At 35.8% G+C, this 13,887-nt stretch overlaps 17 non-coding genes across 17 annotated transcripts; all 17 read right to left on the bottom strand.

The window, feature by feature from the left end:
• Positions 1-489: 489 nt before the first annotated feature.
• LOC143081177 (U5 spliceosomal RNA) lies at positions 490-607 on the bottom strand. The gene has a single exon (XR_012979910.1). It is a non-coding gene; the product is annotated as a U5 spliceosomal RNA (small nuclear RNA).
• A 678-nt stretch (positions 608-1,285) lies between these two features.
• LOC143081142 (U5 spliceosomal RNA) lies at positions 1,286-1,403 on the bottom strand. The gene has a single exon (XR_012979877.1). It is a non-coding gene; the product is annotated as a U5 spliceosomal RNA (small nuclear RNA).
• Positions 1,404-2,082: 679 nt separating this feature from the next.
• Positions 2,083-2,200, bottom strand: LOC143081143 (U5 spliceosomal RNA). Its single transcript, XR_012979878.1, has one exon. It is a non-coding gene; the product is annotated as a U5 spliceosomal RNA (small nuclear RNA).
• A 678-nt stretch (positions 2,201-2,878) lies between these two features.
• Positions 2,879-2,996, bottom strand: LOC143081145 (U5 spliceosomal RNA). Its single transcript, XR_012979880.1, has one exon. It is a non-coding gene; the product is annotated as a U5 spliceosomal RNA (small nuclear RNA).
• Positions 2,997-3,674: 678 nt separating this feature from the next.
• On the bottom strand, positions 3,675-3,792 carry LOC143081147 (U5 spliceosomal RNA). Its single transcript, XR_012979881.1, has one exon. It is a non-coding gene; the product is annotated as a U5 spliceosomal RNA (small nuclear RNA).
• A 684-nt stretch (positions 3,793-4,476) lies between these two features.
• LOC143081148 (U5 spliceosomal RNA) lies at positions 4,477-4,594 on the bottom strand. The gene has a single exon (XR_012979882.1). It is a non-coding gene; the product is annotated as a U5 spliceosomal RNA (small nuclear RNA).
• Positions 4,595-5,272: 678 nt separating this feature from the next.
• On the bottom strand, positions 5,273-5,390 carry LOC143081149 (U5 spliceosomal RNA). Its single transcript, XR_012979883.1, has one exon. It is a non-coding gene; the product is annotated as a U5 spliceosomal RNA (small nuclear RNA).
• Positions 5,391-6,068: 678 nt separating this feature from the next.
• LOC143081150 (U5 spliceosomal RNA) lies at positions 6,069-6,186 on the bottom strand. The gene has a single exon (XR_012979884.1). It is a non-coding gene; the product is annotated as a U5 spliceosomal RNA (small nuclear RNA).
• A 678-nt stretch (positions 6,187-6,864) lies between these two features.
• On the bottom strand, positions 6,865-6,982 carry LOC143081151 (U5 spliceosomal RNA). Its single transcript, XR_012979885.1, has one exon. It is a non-coding gene; the product is annotated as a U5 spliceosomal RNA (small nuclear RNA).
• A 678-nt stretch (positions 6,983-7,660) lies between these two features.
• Positions 7,661-7,778, bottom strand: LOC143081152 (U5 spliceosomal RNA). The gene has a single exon (XR_012979886.1). It is a non-coding gene; the product is annotated as a U5 spliceosomal RNA (small nuclear RNA).
• A 678-nt stretch (positions 7,779-8,456) lies between these two features.
• On the bottom strand, positions 8,457-8,574 carry LOC143081153 (U5 spliceosomal RNA). The gene has a single exon (XR_012979887.1). It is a non-coding gene; the product is annotated as a U5 spliceosomal RNA (small nuclear RNA).
• A 678-nt stretch (positions 8,575-9,252) lies between these two features.
• On the bottom strand, positions 9,253-9,370 carry LOC143081154 (U5 spliceosomal RNA). Its single transcript, XR_012979888.1, has one exon. It is a non-coding gene; the product is annotated as a U5 spliceosomal RNA (small nuclear RNA).
• Positions 9,371-10,048: 678 nt separating this feature from the next.
• LOC143081155 (U5 spliceosomal RNA) lies at positions 10,049-10,166 on the bottom strand. The gene has a single exon (XR_012979889.1). It is a non-coding gene; the product is annotated as a U5 spliceosomal RNA (small nuclear RNA).
• A 678-nt stretch (positions 10,167-10,844) lies between these two features.
• LOC143081157 (U5 spliceosomal RNA) lies at positions 10,845-10,962 on the bottom strand. Its single transcript, XR_012979891.1, has one exon. It is a non-coding gene; the product is annotated as a U5 spliceosomal RNA (small nuclear RNA).
• Positions 10,963-11,647: 685 nt separating this feature from the next.
• On the bottom strand, positions 11,648-11,765 carry LOC143081158 (U5 spliceosomal RNA). Its single transcript, XR_012979892.1, has one exon. It is a non-coding gene; the product is annotated as a U5 spliceosomal RNA (small nuclear RNA).
• A 678-nt stretch (positions 11,766-12,443) lies between these two features.
• Positions 12,444-12,561, bottom strand: LOC143081159 (U5 spliceosomal RNA). The gene has a single exon (XR_012979893.1). It is a non-coding gene; the product is annotated as a U5 spliceosomal RNA (small nuclear RNA).
• A 678-nt stretch (positions 12,562-13,239) lies between these two features.
• On the bottom strand, positions 13,240-13,357 carry LOC143081160 (U5 spliceosomal RNA). Its single transcript, XR_012979894.1, has one exon. It is a non-coding gene; the product is annotated as a U5 spliceosomal RNA (small nuclear RNA).
• Between the last annotated feature and the right edge of the window lie 530 nt (positions 13,358-13,887).

A 13,887-nucleotide genomic window follows, 5' to 3' on the forward strand; every position in this document is an offset into this window, starting at 1 on the left:
AACAACGTGATCATATTACAACCGAATGGAGCCACGGCAATGCACATACACACAGTATAAGAACGAATATACAACGTATGCGTAATGAAATCATGTATTTCACTTTGTCAAAACACGCTAAGCTATAGAAAACAACTTATTGGATGGAAAAACATGCTCTTAAACTAATCGCTACTTTGCCGTGAATAAACTCAAACTGAAACGCTACAGAGAAGAGTAGCGTCATGGCGCATGGCGCACGCAAAGAAATCTCCGTAAATCACTCTCTTTATATTGGGCATGACAAACTTCTGCAAGTGCTTCTTTCTAATTTCTTTGCTTCCCCTCTAAGCACGAACTAGAAATAAGTCTATAATAGTCAGTGTTTTCGATTTTTTTTTACATGTGGTCTTTTTTCTAGGTAATGCTACATTTGATGGAGAGAGATAAAAAAAAAATTAATAGCGAGGAAAAGGGGGGACCAAGCTGCATATTTCATGTTGTTTATGTTACCCACGTAAAGTGGGTGTAGAGAAATTGTCTATAGACTCATTAATTGTTCCTCACCACGGATATCTTTAGTAAAAGGCGAAAGATATATTCGTGGTTTGAAGAGAAACCAGAGTAACTCGACTTGCACAAACATTGAATATACAGAATAATGTAAATGTTTTCTGAGAGAAGGTGTTTGCGAAAATGAACTTTTTGCAAACATCCTTAAATTCTACACAATAAGTATCTACACATGGCACATTTATGCCGTAGAACCATGTTGGCAATTTATGAATTTGATAGATTTTTCATATTTTTGTTGTGTAACAACGTGATCATATTACAACCGAATGGAGCCACGGCAATGCACATACACACAGTATAAGAACGAATATACAACGTATGCGTAATGAAATCATGTATTTCACTTTGTCAAAACACGCTAAGCTATAGAAAACAACTTATTGGATGGAAAAACATGCTCTTAAACTAATCGCTACTTTGCCGTGAATAAACTCAAACTGAAACGCTACAGAGAAGAGTAGCGTCATGGCGCATGGCGCACGCAAAGAAATCTCCGTAAATCACTCTCTTTATATTGGGCATGACAAACTTCTGCAAGTGCTTCTTTCTAATTTCTTTGCTTCCCCTCTAAGCACGAACTAGAAATAAGTCTATAATAGTCAGTGTTTTCGATTTTTTTTTACATGTGGTCTTTTTTCTAGGTAATGCTACATTTGATGGAGAGAGATAAAAAAAAAATTAATAGCGAGGAAAAGGGGGGACCAAGCTGCATATTTCATGTTGTTTATGTTACCCACGTAAAGTGGGTGTAGAGAAATTGTCTATAGACTCATTAATTGTTCCTCTCCACGGATATCTTTAGTAAAAGGCGAAAGATATATTCGTGGTTTGAAGAGAAACCAGAGTAACTCGTCTTGCACAAACATTGAATATACAGAATAATGTAAATGTTTTCTGAGAGAAGGTGTTTGCGAAAATGAACTTTTTGCAAACATCCTTAAATTCTACACAATAAGTATCTACACATGGCACATTTATGCCGTAGAACCATGTTGGCAATTTATGAATTTGATAGATTTTTCATATTTTTGTTGTGTAACAACGTGATCATATTACAACCGAATGGAGCCACGGCAATGCACATACACACAGTATAAGAACGAATATACAACGTATGCGTAATGAAATCATGTATTTCACTTTGTCAAAACACGCTAAGCTATAGAAAACAACTTATTGGATGGAAAAACATGCTCTTAAACTAATCGCTACTTTGCCGTGAATAAACTCAAACTGAAACGCTACAGAGAAGAGTAGCGTCATGGCGCATGGCGCACGCAAAGAAATCTCCGTAAATCACTCTCTTTATATTGGGCATGACAAACTTCTGCAAGTGCTTCTTTCTAATTTCTTTGCTTCCCCTCTAAGCACGAACTAGAAATAAGTCTATAATAGTCAGTGTTTTCGATTTTTTTTTTACATGTGGTCTTTTTTCTAGGTAATGCTACATTTGATGGAGAGAGATAAAAAAAAAATTAATAGCGAGGAAAAGGGGGGACCAAGCTGCATATTTCATGTTGTTTATGTTACCCACGTAAAGTGGGTGTAGAGAAATTGTCTATAGACTCATTAATTGTTCCTCTCCACGGATATCTTTAGTAAAAGGCGAAAGATATATTCGTGGTTTGAAGAGAAACCAGAGTAACTCGACTTGCACAAACATTGAATATACAGAATAATGTAAATGTTTTCTGAGAGAAGGTGTTTGCGAAAATGAACTTTTTGCAAACATCCTTAAATTCTACACAATAAGTATCTACACATGGCACATTTATGCCGTAGAACCATGTTGGCAATTTATGAATTTGATAGATTTTTCATATTTTTGTTGTGTAACAACGTGATCATATTACAACCGAATGGAGCCACGGCAATGCACATACACACAGTATAAGAACGAATATACAACGTATGCGTAATGAAATCATGTATTTCACTTTGTCAAAACACGCTAAGCTATAGAAAACAACTTATTGGATGGAAAAACATGCTCTTAAACTAATCGCTACTTTGCCGTGAATAAACTCAAACTGAAACGCTACAGAGAAGAGTAGCGTCATGGCGCATGGCGCACGCAAAGAAATCTCCGTAAATCACTCTCTTTATATTGGGCATGACAAACTTCTGCAAGTGCTTCTTTCTAATTTCTTTGCTTCCCCTCTAAGCACGAACTAGAAATAAGTCTATAATAGTCAGTGTTTTCGATTTTTTTTTACATGTGGTCTTTTTTCTAGGTAATGCTACATTTGATGGAGAGAGATAAAAAAAAAATTAATAGCGAGGAAAAGGGGGGACCAAGCTGCATATTTCATGTTGTTTATGTTACCCACGTAAAGTGGGTGTAGAGAAATTGTCTATAGACTCATTAATTGTTCCTCTCCACGGATATCTTTAGTAAAAGGCGAAAGATATATTCGTGGTTTGAAGAGAAACCAGAGTAACTCGACTTGCACAAACATTGAATATACAGAATAATGTAAATGTTTTCTGAGAGAAGGTGTTTGCGAAAATGAACTTTTTGCAAACATCCTTAAATTCTACACAATAAGTATCTACACATGGCACATTTATGCCGTAGAACCATGTTGGCAATTTATGAATTTGATAGATTTTTCATATTTTTGTTGTGTAACAACGTGATCATATTACAAACGAATGGAGCCACGGCAATGCACATACACACAGTATAAGAACGAATATACAACGTATGCGTAATGAAATCATGTATTTCACTTTGTCAAAACACGCTAAGCTATAGAAAACAACTTATTGGATGGAAAAACATGCTCTTAAACTAATCGCTACTTTGCCGTGAATAAACTCAAACTGAAACGCTACAGAGAAGAGTAGCGTCATGGCGCATGGCGCACGCAAAGAAATCTCCGTAAATCACTCTCTTTATATTGGGCATGACAAACTTCTGCAAGTGCTTCTTTCTAATTTCTTTGCTTCCCCTCTAAGCACGAACTAGAAATAAGTCTATAATAGTCAGTGTTTTCGATTTTTTTTTACATGTGGTCTTTTTTCTAGGTAATGCTACATTTGATGGAGAGAGATAAAAAAAAAATTAATAGCGAGGAAAAGGGGGGACCAAGCTGCATATTTCATGTTGTTTATGTTACCCACGTAAAGTGGGTGTAGAGAAATTGTCTATAGACTCATTAATTGTTCCTCTCCACGGATATCTTTAGTAAAAGGCGAAAGATATATTCGTGGTTTGAAGAGAAACCAGAGTAACTCGACTTGCACAAACATTGAATATACAGAATAATGTAAATGTTTTCTGAGAGAAGGTGTTTGCGAAAATGAACTTTTTGCAAACATCCTTAAATTCTACACAATAAGTATCTACACATGGCACATTTATGCCGTAGAACCATGTTGGCAATTTATGAATTTGATAGATTTTTCATATTTTTGTTGTGTAACAACGTGATCATATTACAACCGAATGGAGCCACGGCAATGCACATACACACAGTATAAGAACGAATATACAACGTATGCGTAATGAAATCATGTATTTCACTTTGTCAAAACACGCTAAGCTATAGAAAACAACTTATTGGATGGAAAAACATGCTCTTAAACTAATCGCTACTTTGCCGTGAATAAACTCAAACTGAAACGCTACAGAGAAGAGTAGCGTCATGGCGCATGGCGCATGGCGCACGCAAAGAAATCTCCGTAAATCACTCTCTTTATATTGGGCATGACAAACTTCTGCAAGTGCTTCTTTCTAATTTCTTTGCTTCCCCTCTAAGCACGAACTAGAAATAAGTCTATAATAGTCAGTGTTTTCGATTTTTTTTTACATGTGGTCTTTTTTCTAGGTAATGCTACATTTGATGGAGAGAGATAAAAAAAAATTAATAGCGAGGAAAAGGGGGGACCAAGCTGCATATTTCATGTTGTTTATGTTACCCACGTAAAGTGGGTGTAGAGAAATTGTCTATAGACTCATTAATTGTTCCTCTCCACGGATATCTTTAGTAAAAGGCGAAAGATATATTCGTGGTTTGAAGAGAAACCAGAGTAACTCGACTTGCACAAACATTGAATATACAGAATAATGTAAATGTTTTCTGAGAGAAGGTGTTTGCGAAAATGAACTTTTTGCAAACATCCTTAAATTCTACACAATAAGTATCTACACATGGCACATTTATGCCGTAGAACCATGTTGGCAATTTATGAATTTGATAGATTTTTCATATTTTTGTTGTGTAACAACGTGATCATATTACAACCGAATGGAGCCACGGCAATGCACATACACACAGTATAAGAACGAATATACAACGTATGCGTAATGAAATCATGTATTTCACTTTGTCAAAACACGCTAAGCTATAGAAAACAACTTATTGGATGGAAAAACATGCTCTTAAACTAATCGCTACTTTGCCGTGAATAAACTCAAACTGAAACGCTACAGAGAAGAGTAGCGTCATGGCGCATGGCGCACGCAAAGAAATCTCCGTAAATCACTCTCTTTATATTGGGCATGACAAACTTCTGCAAGTGCTTCTTTCTAATTTCTTTGCTTCCCCTCTAAGCACGAACTAGAAATAAGTCTATAATAGTCAGTGTTTTCGATTTTTTTTTACATGTGGTCTTTTTTCTAGGTAATGCTACATTTGATGGAGAGAGATAAAAAAAAAATTAATAGCGAGGAAAAGGGGGGACCAAGCTGCATATTTCATGTTGTTTATGTTACCCACGTAAAGTGGGTGTAGAGAAATTGTCTATAGACTCATTAATTGTTCCTCTCCACGGATATCTTTAGTAAAAGGCGAAAGATATATTCGTGGTTTGAAGAGAAACCAGAGTAACTCGACTTGCACAAACATTGAATATACAGAATAATGTAAATGTTTTCTGAGAGAAGGTGTTTGCGAAAATGAACTTTTTGCAAACATCCTTAAATTCTACACAATAAGTATCTACACATGGCACATTTATGCCGTAGAACCATGTTGGCAATTTATGAATTTGATAGATTTTTCATATTTTTGTTGTGTAACAACGTGATCATATTACAACCGAATGGAGCCACGGCAATGCACATACACACAGTATAAGAACGAATATACAACGTATGCGTAATGAAATCATGTATTTCACTTTGTCAAAACACGCTAAGCTATAGAAAACAACTTATTGGATGGAAAAACATGCTCTTAAACTAATCGCTACTTTGCCGTGAATAAACTCAAACTGAAACGCTACAGAGAAGAGTAGCGTCATGGCGCATGGCGCACGCAAAGAAATCTCCGTAAATCACTCTCTTTATATTGGGCATGACAAACTTCTGCAAGTGCTTCTTTCTAATTTCTTTGCTTCCCCTCTAAGCACGAACTAGAAATAAGTCTATAATAGTCAGTGTTTTCGATTTTTTTTTACATGTGGTCTTTTTTCTAGGTAATGCTACATTTGATGGAGAGAGATAAAAAAAAAATTAATAGCGAGGAAAAGGGGGGACCAAGCTGCATATTTCATGTTGTTTATGTTACCCACGTAAAGTGGGTGTAGAGAAATTGTCTATAGACTCATTAATTGTTCCTCTCCACGGATATCTTTAGTAAAAGGCGAAAGATATATTCGTGGTTTGAAGAGAAACCAGAGTAACTCGACTTGCACAAACATTGAATATACAGAATAATGTAAATGTTTTCTGAGAGAAGGTGTTTGCGAAAATGAACTTTTTGCAAACATCCTTAAATTCTACACAATAAGTATCTACACATGGCACATTTATGCCGTAGAACCATGTTGGCAATTTATGAATTTGATAGATTTTTCATATTTTTGTTGTGTAACAACGTGATCATATTACAACCGAATGGAGCCACGGCAATGCACATACACACAGTATAAGAACGAATATACAACGTATGCGTAATGAAATCATGTATTTCACTTTGTCAAAACACGCTAAGCTATAGAAAACAACTTATTGGATGGAAAAACATGCTCTTAAACTAATCGCTACTTTGCCGTGAATAAACTCAAACTGAAACGCTACAGAGAAGAGTAGCGTCATGGCGCATGGCGCACGCAAAGAAATCTCCGTAAATCACTCTCTTTATATTGGGCATGACAAACTTCTGCAAGTGCTTCTTTCTAATTTCTTTGCTTCCCCTCTAAGCACGAACTAGAAATAAGTCTATAATAGTCAGTGTTTTCGATTTTTTTTTACATGTGGTCTTTTTTCTAGGTAATGCTACATTTGATGGAGAGAGATAAAAAAAAAATTAATAGCGAGGAAAAGGGGGGACCAAGCTGCATATTTCATGTTGTTTATGTTACCCACGTAAAGTGGGTGTAGAGAAATTGTCTATAGACTCATTAATTGTTCCTCTCCACGGATATCTTTAGTAAAAGGCGAAAGATATATTCGTGGTTTGAAGAGAAACCAGAGTAACTCGACTTGCACAAACATTGAATATACAGAATAATGTAAATGTTTTCTGAGAGAAGGTGTTTGCGAAAATGAACTTTTTGCAAACATCCTTAAATTCTACACAATAAGTATCTACACATGGCACATTTATGCCGTAGAACCATGTTGGCAATTTATGAATTTGATAGATTTTTCATATTTTTGTTGTGTAACAACGTGATCATATTACAACCGAATGGAGCCACGGCAATGCACATACACACAGTATAAGAACGAATATACAACGTATGCGTAATGAAATCATGTATTTCACTTTGTCAAAACACGCTAAGCTATAGAAAACAACTTATTGGATGGAAAAACATGCTCTTAAACTAATCGCTACTTTGCCGTGAATAAACTCAAACTGAAACGCTACAGAGAAGAGTAGCGTCATGGCGCATGGCGCACGCAAAGAAATCTCCGTAAATCACTCTCTTTATATTGGGCATGACAAACTTCTGCAAGTGCTTCTTTCTAATTTCTTTGCTTCCCCTCTAAGCACGAACTAGAAATAAGTCTATAATAGTCAGTGTTTTCGATTTTTTTTTACATGTGGTCTTTTTTCTAGGTAATGCTACATTTGATGGAGAGAGATAAAAAAAAAATTAATAGCGAGGAAAAGGGGGGACCAAGCTGCATATTTCATGTTGTTTATGTTACCCACGTAAAGTGGGTGTAGAGAAATTGTCTATAGACTCATTAATTGTTCCTCTCCACGGATATCTTTAGTAAAAGGCGAAAGATATATTCGTGGTTTGAAGAGAAACCAGAGTAACTCGACTTGCACAAACATTGAATATACAGAATAATGTAAATGTTTTCTGAGAGAAGGTGTTTGCGAAAATGAACTTTTTGCAAACATCCTTAAATTCTACACAATAAGTATCTACACATGGCACATTTATGCCGTAGAACCATGTTGGCAATTTATGAATTTGATAGATTTTTCATATTTTTGTTGTGTAACAACGTGATCATATTACAACCGAATGGAGCCACGGCAATGCACATACACACAGTATAAGAACGAATATACAACGTATGCGTAATGAAATCATGTATTTCACTTTGTCAAAACACGCTAAGCTATAGAAAACAACTTATTGGATGGAAAAACATGCTCTTAAACTTATCGCTACTTTGCCGTGAATAAACTCAAACTGAAACGCTACAGAGAAGAGTAGCGTCATGGCGCATGGCGCACGCAAAGAAATCTCCGTAAATCACTCTCTTTATATTGGGCATGACAAACTTCTGCAAGTGCTTCTTTCTAATTTCTTTGCTTCCCCTCTAAGCACGAACTAGAAATAAGTCTATAATAGTCAGTGTTTTCGATTTTTTTTTACATGTGGTCTTTTTTCTAGGTAATGCTACATTTGATGGAGAGAGATAAAAAAAAAATTAATAGCGAGGAAAAGGGGGGACCAAGCTGCATATTTCATGTTGTTTATGTTACCCACGTAAAGTGGGTGTAGAGAAATTGTCTATAGACTCATTAATTGTTCCTCTCCACGGATATCTTTAGTAAAAGGCGAAAGATATATTCGTGGTTTGAAGAGAAACCAGAGTAACTCGACTTGCACAAACATTGAATATACAGAATAATGTAAATGTTTTCTGAGAGAAGGTGTTTGCGAAAATGAACTTTTTGCAAACATCCTTAAATTCTACACAATAAGTATCTACACATGGCACATTTATGCCGTAGAACCATGTTGGCAATTTATGAATTTGATAGATTTTTCATATTTTTGTTGTGTAACAACGTGATCATATTACAACCGAATGGAGCCACGGCAATGCACATACACACAGTATAAGAACGAATATACAACGTATGCGTAATGAAATCATGTATTTCACTTTGTCAAAACACGCTAAGCTATAGAAAACAACTTATTGGATGGAAAAACATGCTCTTAAACTAATCGCTACTTTGCCGTGAATAAACTCAAACTGAAACGCTACAGAGAAGAGTAGCGTCATGGCGCATGGCGCACGCAAAGAAATCTCCGTAAATCACTCTCTTTATATTGGGCATGACAAACTTCTGCAAGTGCTTCTTTCTAATTTCTTTGCTTCCCCTCTAAGCACGAACTAGAAATAAGTCTATAATAGTCAGTGTTTTCGATTTTTTTTTACATGTGGTCTTTTTTCTAGGTAATGCTACATTTGATGGAGAGAGATAAAAAAAAAATTAATAGCGAGGAAAAGGGGGGACCAAGCTGCATATTTCATGTTGTTTATGTTACCCACGTAAAGTGGGTGTAGAGAAATTGTCTATAGACTCATTAATTGTTCCTCTCCACGGATATCTTTAGTAAAAGGCGAAAGATATATTCGTGGTTTGAAGAGAAACCAGAGTAACTCGACTTGCACAAACATTGAATATACAGAATAATGTAAATGTTTTCTGAGAGAAGGTGTTTGCGAAAATGAACTTTTTGCAAACATCCTTAAATTCTACACAATAAGTATCTACACATGGCACATTTATGCCGTAGAACCATGTTGGCAATTTATGAATTTGATAGATTTTTCATATTTTTGTTGTGTAACAACGTGATCATATTACAACCGAATGGAGCCACGGCAATGCACATACACACAGTATAAGAACGAATATACAACGTATGCGTAATGAAATCATGTATTTCACTTTGTCAAAACACGCTAAGCTATAGAAAACAACTTATTGGATGGAAAAACATGCTCTTAAACTAATCGCTACTTTGCCGTGAATAAACTCAAACTGAAACGCTACAGAGAAGAGTAGCGTCATGGCGCATGGCGCACGCAAAGAAATCTCCGTAAATCACTCTCTTTATATTGGGCATGACAAACTTCTGCAAGTGCTTCTTTCTAATTTCTTTGCTTCCCCTCTAAGCACGAACTAGAAATAAGTCTATAATAGTCAGTGTTTTCGATTTTTTTTTACATGTGGTCTTTTTTCTAGGTAATGCTACATTTGATGGAGAGAGATAAAAAAAAAATTAATAGCGAGGAAAAGGGGGGACCAAGCTGCATATTTCATGTTGTTTATGTTACCCACGTAAAGTGGGTGTAGAGAAATTGTCTATAGACTCATTAATTGTTCCTCTCCACGGATATCTTTAGTAAAAGGCGAAAGATATATTCGTGGTTTGAAGAGAAACCAGAGTAACTCGACTTGCACAAACATTGAATATACAGAATAATGTAAATGTTTTCTGAGAGAAGGTGTTTGCGAAAATGAACTTTTTGCAAACATCCTTAAATTCTACACAATAAGTATCTACACATGGCACATTTATGCCGTAGAACCATGTTGGCAATTTATGAATTTGATAGATTTTTCATATTTTTGTTGTGTAACAACGTGATCATATTACAACCGAATGGAGCCACGGCAATGCACATACACACAGTATAAGAACGAATATACAACGTATGCGTAATGAAATCATGTATTTCACTTTGTCAAAACACGCTAAGCTATAGAAAACAACTTATTGGATGGAAAAACATGCTCTTAAACTAATCGCTACTTTGCCGTGAATAAACTCAAACTGAAACGCTACAGAGAAGAGTAGCGTCATGGCGCATGGCGCACGCAAAGAAATCTCCGTAAATCACTCTCTTTATATTGGGCATGACAAACTTCTGCAAGTGCTTCTTTCTAATTTCTTTGCTTCCCCTCTAAGCACGAACTAGAAATAAGTCTATAATAGTCAGTGTTTTCGATTTTTTTTTACATGTGGTCTTTTTTCTAGGTAATGCTACATTTGATGGAGAGAGATAAAAAAAAAATTAATAGCGAGGAAAAGGGGGGACCAAGCTGCATATTTCATGTTGTTTATGTTACCCACGTAAAGTGGGTGTAGAGAAATTGTCTATAGACTCATTAATTGTTCCTCTCCACGGATATCTTTAGTAAAAGGCGAAAGATATATTCGTGGTTTGAAGAGAAACCAGAGTAACTCGACTTGCACAAACATTGAATATACAGAATAATGTAAATGTTTTCTGAGAGAAGGTGTTTGCGAAAATGAACTTTTTGCAAACATCCTTAAATTCTACACAATAAGTATCTACACATGGCACATTTATGCCGTAGAACCATGTTGGCAATTTATGAATTTGATAGATTTTTCATATTTTTGTTGTGTAACAACGTGATCATATTACAACCGAATGGAGCCACGGCAATGCACATACACACAGTATAAGAACGAATATACAACGTATGCGTAATGAAATCATGTATTTCACTTTGTCAAAACACGCTAAGCTATAGAAAACAACTTATTGGATGGAAAAACATGCTCTTAAACTAATCGCTACTTTGCCGTGAATAAACTCAAACTGAAACGCTACAGAGAAGAGTAGCGTCATGGCGCATGGCGCATGGCGCACGCAAAGAAATCTCCGTAAATCACTCTCTTTATATTGGGCATGACAAACTTCTGCAAGTGCTTCTTTCTAATTTCTTTGCTTCCCCTCTAAGCACGAACTAGAAATAAGTCTATAATAGTCAGTGTTTTCGATTTTTTTTTACATGTGGTCTTTTTTCTAGGTAATGCTACATTTGATGGAGAGAGATAAAAAAAAAATTAATAGCGAGGAAAAGGGGGGACCAAGCTGCATATTTCATGTTGTTTATGTTACCCACGTAAAGTGGGTGTAGAGAAATTGTCTATAGACTCATTAATTGTTCCTCTCCACGGATATCTTTAGTAAAAGGCGAAAGATATATTCGTGGTTTGAAGAGAAACCAGAGTAACTCGACTTGCACAAACATTGAATATACAGAATAATGTAAATGTTTTCTGAGAGAAGGTGTTTGCGAAAATGAACTTTTTGCAAACATCCTTAAATTCTACACAATAAGTATCTACACATGGCACATTTATGCCGTAGAACCATGTTTGCAATTTATGAATTTGATAGATTTTTCATATTTTTGTTGTGTAACAACGTGATCATATTACAACCGAATGGAGCCACGGCAATGCACATACACACAGTATAAGAACGAATATACAACGTATGCGTAATGAAATCATGTATTTCACTTTGTCAAAACACGCTAAGCTATAGAAAACAACTTATTGGATGGAAAAACATGCTCTTAAACTAATCGCTACTTTGCCGTGAATAAACTCAAACTGAAACGCTACAGAGAAGAGTAGCGTCATGGCGCATGGCGCACGCAAAGAAATCTCCGTAAATCACTCTCTTTATATTGGGCATGACAAACTTCTGCAAGTGCTTCTTTCTAATTTCTTTGCTTCCCCTCTAAGCACGAACTAGAAATAAGTCTATAATAGTCAGTGTTTTCGATTTTTTTTTACATGTGGTCTTTTTTCTAGGTAATGCTACATTTGATGGAGAGAGATAAAAAAAAAATTAATAGCGAGGAAAAGGGGGGACCAAGCTGCATATTTCATGTTGTTTATGTTACCCACGTAAAGTGGGTGTAGAGAAATTGTCTATAGACTCATTAATTGTTCCTCTCCACGGATATCTTTAGTAAAAGGCGAAAGATATATTCGTGGTTTGAAGAGAAACCAGAGTAACTCGACTTGCACAAACATTGAATATACAGAATAATGTAAATGTTTTCTGAGAGAAGGTGTTTGCGAAAATGAACTTTTTGCAAACATCCTTAAATTCTACACAATAAGTATCTACACATGGCACATTTATGCCGTAGAACCATGTTGGCAATTTATGAATTTGATAGATTTTTCATATTTTTGTTGTGTAACAACGTGATCATATTACAACCGAATGGAGCCACGGCAATGCACATACACACAGTATAAGAACGAATATACAACGTATGCGTAATGAAATCATGTATTTCACTTTGTCAAAACACGCTAAGCTATAGAAAACAACTTATTGGATGGAAAAACATGCTCTTAAACTAATCGCTACTTTGCCGTGAATAAACTCAAACTGAAACGCTACAGAGAAGAGTAGCGTCATGGCGCATGGCGCACGCAAAGAAATCTCCGTAAATCACTCTCTTTATATTGGGCATGACAAACTTCTGCAAGTGCTTCTTTCTAATTTCTTTGCTTCCCCTCTAAGCACGAACTAGAAATAAGTCTATAATAGTCAGTGTTTTCGATTTTTTTTTACATGTGGTCTTTTTTCTAGGTAATGCTACATTTGATGGAGAGAGATAAAAAAAAAATTAATAGCGAGGAAAAGGGGGGACCAAGCTGCATATTTCATGTTGTTTATGTTACCCACGTAAAGTGGGTGTAGAGAAATTGTCTATAGACTCATTAATTGTTCCTCTCCACGGATATCTTTAGTAAAAGGCGAAAGATATATTCGTGGTTTGAAGAGAAACCAGAGTAACTCGACTTGCACAAACATTGAATATACAGAATAATGTAAATGTTTTCTGAGAGAAGGTGTTTGCGAAAATGAACTTTTTGCAAACATCCTTAAATTCTACACAATAAGTATCTACACATGGCACATTTATGCCGTAGAACCATGTTGGCAATTTATGAATTTGATAGATTTTTCATATTTTTGTTGTGTAACAACGTGATCATATTACAACCGAATGGAGCCACGGCAATGCACATACACACAGTATAAGAACGAATATACAACGTATGCGTAATGAAATAATCATGTATTTCACTTTGTCAAAACACGCTAAGCTATAGAAAACAACTTATTGGATGGAAAAACATGCTCTTAAACTAATCGCTACTTTGCCGTGAATAAACTCAAACTGAAACGCTACAGAGAAGAGTAGCGTCATGGCGCATGGCGCACGCAAAGAAATCTCCGTAAATCACTCTCTTTATATTGGGCATGACAAACTTCTGCAAGTGCTTCTTTCTAATTTCTTTGCTTCCCCTCTAAGCACGAAC

This window comes from Mytilus galloprovincialis, chromosome 6 (assembly GCF_965363235.1).
Source record: "Mytilus galloprovincialis chromosome 6, xbMytGall1.hap1.1, whole genome shotgun sequence".
NCBI classification, from domain to species: Eukaryota; Metazoa; Mollusca; class Bivalvia; order Mytilida; family Mytilidae; genus Mytilus; species Mytilus galloprovincialis.